Consider the following 6,326-nt stretch of genomic DNA (forward strand, 5'->3'; position numbering starts at 1 on the left):
GAGAGCAGATAAATCGCAGAAGCAATTTGCTAGGTGGAGACCCTGAGAATCTTCTAGAAGCTGCTCATTTGACACTTGCCTCTCTAAATTCACCTAGGGATGAGTAAGAGATCATGAAATCTCCAAGTGGAACCAAGAACTATTAGAGAGATGACACTAGTCAAAATCCCAGAAGCTGACTCACCCACCTGCAAACATCTATATATGGATCCCTCATCCTAGAGATCCAGAGGCTGGAATTTTGTATTTTGTAAGGAAGTGTTGTTGGTTTCTCTGTGCAACATTGCATTGTTGGGTGATCTAATATTTTCATGAGGTGAAGAGGGATTTCATGCTGGGAGGATGGCACTGGGTCAGATCAATGGGTTGTAATCCTCTCTTCTACTACTTCTATCAATAAAGCTATTTGAGTTTTCCTCCATATTCTTGTATATATCTGAATCTTGTATTGACATATGCATTTGTATGGTTAATATACATCTGATCCTATATTGTTTATGGTTATAGATCTCTATGCTTTGATGGTATTATGCTGCTTTGACTCTCCAGGTGCTCTTTGAAGCAGGACAAGTAAGGAAGGAGTGGCGAAGTTCTGTCAAAGGGGAAAGGAAACAAGCAAGGAGCCAAGTGAAAGACTGAGGTTGGTACTCTCTACTTCTTTCTCATATATCTCTCATTAAGGAAAACACAAGTGACTTTAGTTTGTTTGTTTCTAAGATATCTACCCATCTTAGAGGGACTAGTAGCTCTGAATGGACACTAGTTTTCCCGATAACAAAATGGAGACTCCACTAGGGAGTGAATAGTTTGATTGCTTGTTTATATTTGTTTGCTTTATAAACTATAGATGGAGCCTGAAGTTAAGCCAGCTAGCCTTCGAACTTCATTTGCTATGCAAGTGCCAATTAGATCAACGCTGCTTTAGTGTATCTCCGGGTTTTATTTATAAACTGAACAACTGACTTGCAAACATCCTAAATTCCCTGGTGATAGCTCAAGTAACCTCATTAGATCAACCCCTATACTTTGTGTTTACTGACTATCATTAGCTCAGCCTAAATCACTGAACTAAGCTACAAACTGCGACCAAAGACCAAGTGAAAGTCTCATCCCTGGATCATTGCACTGTCTCCTTTTGAGAGTCTGGATGCATCACACCTCCCGTGTGCTGTAGGTGAGATGAATCCCTGTTTCCCTATGTTATAGTGCGATGATCAGATAAGACTGTTTTTGCCTCCATATTTTGGTTTTTTCTTCATTGTCTTCAGTTTATTCAGGAGTTTTGTTGTCTGTGATCAGTATACCATTGTTGAAACTCCCTTCCTTTGCATTATTCAGCCTCCATTGTACAAATAATTGTGAATGTTTTTATGTATTTTTCACCATTTACAGTTCTCCTTTACAAAAAAGTAGCTTAATCGAACTGTCATCTTTTGATTTGGAAGTGTCGCAAGTGTCTATTTCAGTCAAAGAAAAAAATCCTACTCTTTTTTATGGTCGATTACACTGTTACTCTTGTACTTGATTTGAATTAATAGTATTTCAAGTGTTGAAAGTGTCGCTCTTAGCCTTCCTTCCGTTTTTTAAATTCGAAATCGAAAAGAATCGTCTTAGCCTTCCTTTTGTTTTTTGAATTCGAAATCGCAAAGTATCGTCTTAGTCCTCCTTTCGTTTTTTGAATTTAAAACCACAAAGTGTTGTCTTTGACTTCCTTTTGCCTTTTGAAGAGAAAATTGTTAGTACTGCTGCTTTGAGAGAAAAGAAAATTCAAATTTGTACTTAGCATTTTTTTTTGTCACTCACACATTAAGAAAGTGGAAAACAAATACAGGCATGTGCATTTGCATTTAGACTGCTTGTTGATTTTGATTTAGAAAAGTGCATCTTATTGTGTGCTCTCTGCCCTATGTTGAAAGAATTTCACTTCTCCTTCCTTAATAACTAGGATTTTCATTGCAACAGAAGAGTAAACAACTGTTTATCATATTAGATTTCATATTTAGGAGTTGTATATCTACATCATGCGGTGAACCTTAAAGGCAAACTTCTTAAGAAAGATCAATTGTAAATTAAATTCAATGAGCATAAAAGCGCTTTGGAACCTGTTGATGCCCCGAAAATTGTTGTATCAACATTGGGGGATAACCACCCGGTCCGGACCTTAATACAACTCATTTTCCGTTTGGAATGGTGGCTTCGACTGGGGATAATGGGACCAGTTTCCCAGCAATGAATAAACAGAATGAATGAATGATTGATTGACTAATCTAATGATAGGCGAATAACTTAATTTATCAGTGAAATAAAAAGAATTACTACTAATACCGGGAACTATTGTACTTTGAAGTGTAGCGCTTGATGATCTATGTTTATTAACAGGCATGTAGATGACTCCATCTAATAAACATGGACATTTACTCATTCAAGGATTACTTTGCTTAAATAGTTAAACAAGGTGATTAACGCAATATTGCTACACTCATCATTTATATCATCAATACATATATGATCAAAAGAAAAGCATTACCATAAACATCCAATAGTGGAGGGAATAAAGAAATGCTGTTAAAACACATATATATATTTGATAATAGCAAAGGCGATCAAATAACAATTCATATAAAAAGAATGGATTCAGACATAGATAATAGTACCATATGAGCTGCGAGTCACTCTCCAATATCAATCGCTATTTGAAATTCTTCCTCTAACGGAGAAATACTTTCAAACAAAGACAGTAGTGCACATTTGCATAAAAGCTTCTTTGCCAAAATCAGAATGATTGGTCTAGTTTTATAAAAGAATAAGCCTGAAGCACAGTAGTGCAACTTCAGGTTTTAAGTCAAGTACAAAACCTTACGACCCTTTCTAAAAACATGAAAGGGTCTATAAATACTGAATTAAACTAACTATCTATGAAACTGAAATCCAACTTAATTGGTATCAAATGATTTTGAATATCTCGTTCTCAGCAACCTGGCAGTCGGCGGCATGAATGATCAAGTAGGTTGTTTGCCTTTAAACTTGAGCTGACTTATCGCAAGAATTGGCTCCACTTCGGGCGGTTTGTTGAGGCGAGAGTTAAGCTGGGCGGCATAGGTGGCATCCTAAATATCGGGGATGATATACCTGATTGCATATGTAAGGCATTTGAGGGTGGCTCTTTGACTGTGTGGTTTTACCAAGAAGAACCAATAGGTGTCCCATGTTAAATTGTTAATTCCAGCAATTAATCTTCCCTTTTCCTCTAGATCTGGATAACATGACTGCTCCAATGTTTTGACCGCTGTCAATTTACCCGGAGTGCATTGGGAAATCATGTTTGACAAGTAGAGAGTATTATTAGCCAATTCAACCAAATTACTTGTGGTTGATTTGCATCTTGAAATTTCCCTCTCTGCTTTCATTAACTGGGACTTCCATTCTGCAAACAATATTTCTTTATGTGACTCTAAAACTCTTGGTAAATTTGCCGCTTGTCCCTGATCGGTATCTTGCCAGTCAAGAAATTCAGTTAATGTTTCTTCAGCTTGATCCAATTCCATTCTAGCCTTTTCTGTTCGTTTACTTATTGATGCTGTCAATTCGCATAGTGGTTCCGCTTGGGTGATTTGTTGACATAGAAGCTTGATTTGTGCTATTAATGCCCTATTTATCTGTAACGCTTCTAATTTGAATTCGGCTATTTGTGGAACACCCTTTGTCTTCTCAAGCTGTGCTGATAGTTGAATAATTTGCTCATCTTTTGACTTCAGCATTTGTTCATTTACTGCCCTCAGTTGTGCCAAGGCTTCAGAAAATTCTTTCTGCTTCTGGATTGCGCTGTGATCAATCCTCTGTTTCTCTTCCCGTAATTGATTATTTATTTGCTGTTGTGTTAAAAATTGCTGTTCTGCCTACTCCGCTTTCTGCTGTGCTTCTGTTAGCTGTGCTTGCAACAAAAAGATTTCCTGGTCTTTTGTTTTCAATAAAAGACTCACCTCTGATGCCTTGTCTATTGTTGCTGCCGAATAGGCTCCAGCATATTGTGATAATTTTGTTAGGTCATCAGAGGGGTCAAATTCCTCATTCCAAACCACATTGCCCGTGATCGTCTGTTCTGGGAAAAGGGAAGGTTGATCAGTCCTTCTTCTCTTCCTCTGTCGTTTTACCATAGCTTTGTGTCTTGGGCTATAGAAGACATCCAAGGGAGGAATTTCTTCTATCTGCAAAATAATTTGATCGGAGGGGTCCTTTGGGATTATTTCTACTTCCTTTGAACTGGGTAGGCCACTGGTTCCACTTGGAACCTGTTGTGAAGTGGTTCCTGTGTATCTGCTGCTTTCGAAGTTTCGGTGTCCATTGAACATTCAAGACTACTGATAATTGAATCAAATTGCTGCCATTCCTGGAGCAATTTGGGATCAATTTGAGTATCCACATTCACCTCTATGTTGCTCTGTTTCTGCTCTTTAGTCTGGGTTTCCTCTCGCACCTTCTCCTATTCTTTGTTCTGTGTTTCCTCCTGCACTTTCTCCTGTTCTTTTGTTGTAACCGGAGGTTCCTTTGAATGTTGTTGTTCAGGCTCGCTTGGTCTTGTTGCTGGGTTTGTTGCTAACAGATCTAGAGGCAGAGTTTGCAACCTCTGTTCTCTAAGTCTGTTGAATTCAGCTAACCCTTCATCTTTGTATTGCATTATGGCCAGCGATCTAACCTGATACATTGATTCAGCTGAAGAGAACAGGTCGTCAAACTTATCTTCTACATGATCAAACTTTGTTAATTTGGCCTGTTCAAGTGCATTATAGGCGACTTTGTTGGGATCAAATCGCCTATTTGGGAGAGTCGCTAGAGTTAATGATTTCATTTTCGTAGCTTCTTTTTCTGCATGTTTGAAATCATGCAAAGTGTAGACACCACATCTCAGAGGAAAGGAGGGCCAAACCTGCTTCTTATTTTTCTTGAGAGTTTGTGTAACTCCCTCAGCAATAATCTGATAGGCTATCTCCCTTGCCAGCAGTTTATCAGGTATGTACAAAGGAAGAACATGAGGTTCGACTTGGCTGCCGAAAATTCTTACATAAGTAAATTTCTCCTCTCCGAACCATCTTCCTATTGATGTTAAATCAATCCCTGCTTGGTAAGAAATTTTGGGAGCAGGTTTATTAAAAATAGAATAATGAATGGGTAACATGAAGCCGTTGAAGACTTGGTACAAATGGTGCTTATAGGAAGTCTTCCACAATTTCTGATGGTATATGTGAATAGGCGTGGGGTCTTGTGGAGTCCACCTCCAGCCGAGTACAGGAAACTCAGAATTAAAACACAGGGTATCTAGTATATAAGCACTATAGTAGAATGGGGGAATAATCCTTTCTAAGACGGATGTTTTAGTTCTAAAACTAAGAACTGTTGTCGCTAGCTTATCTGACAGTATGGTTGCCCAATCCATTATCTCACTATTACATGCCGCTTCCATCAAGGGAACCATTTCTATAGTGAAATTAGCAGAATCGTGCAACCCCCACAATCTACACATCATTATCCCAGCATAACAATACGGAGAACATAGAGAATCAACAAAGTACTTACCGGAAGTTTCATGCTTGTGTTTCGCCAGATTTTGCCTCCATTCCCGAATGGGTTTGGATTCAGTATCGTTCTCATTTCTGAATTTCTCCAGAAATGCCTTGTTGTATTTCTTCTCTGGCTCAGGCAAATGATACATTTGCCTCAAATCATCAGCCTTGAATGAACCAAAGATTCTCCCATCTCTGGTGCAAAAAGTTCTGTCTGTGATTGGGATTTCCTCAATTGCCCACTTTACTACATCCGTATATGGGAGAATTTGTTCCCGAGCCGCTATCCGATGAAGGAAAGAGTCGGCCAAGTCTTTCAAAGTACCATCAGATTTTCTACTGGAACCCGCTGTAGCTTGTACTGCCGTCACCTTTGGTTCTTTGGCTTCGATAAAATTATAGGTACTTTGCCAAGTGGTCTTGGCAAGTCCTGAACATGTAGTATCAGATATTAATCCTTTCTTTTTATTTGCTAGAACAACGACGGCTTGTCCTGTGGCTAGTGCAGTGGAAGCGACTGTGGTTTTCTTAAACTTCTTCCCCATTCTGCTTGAATCTATTACTTCGGAAGAATTCTGCACAGTAGTGGAAATAAGCGTAACACAGAGAATTGGTAGCGAAAACCAAATATGAGTGAGATATATTGATCAATGCATGATGAGGGATTAGTTTAAAGTGGCCGCGGATACAATCTATGAGAGGATTTTTTAAGCTTACTATTTCATTAAATGGCCATTAAAACCTGTCAATCCTTTAAATGCTCATCAT

This window comes from Pinus tabuliformis, chromosome 1_2 (assembly GCF_031772625.1).
Source record: "Pinus tabuliformis cultivar Carrire ecotype Pingquan chromosome 1_2, CPIR1, whole genome shotgun sequence".
In the NCBI taxonomy this organism is placed as follows: domain Eukaryota; kingdom Viridiplantae; phylum Streptophyta; class Pinopsida; order Pinales; family Pinaceae; genus Pinus; species Pinus tabuliformis.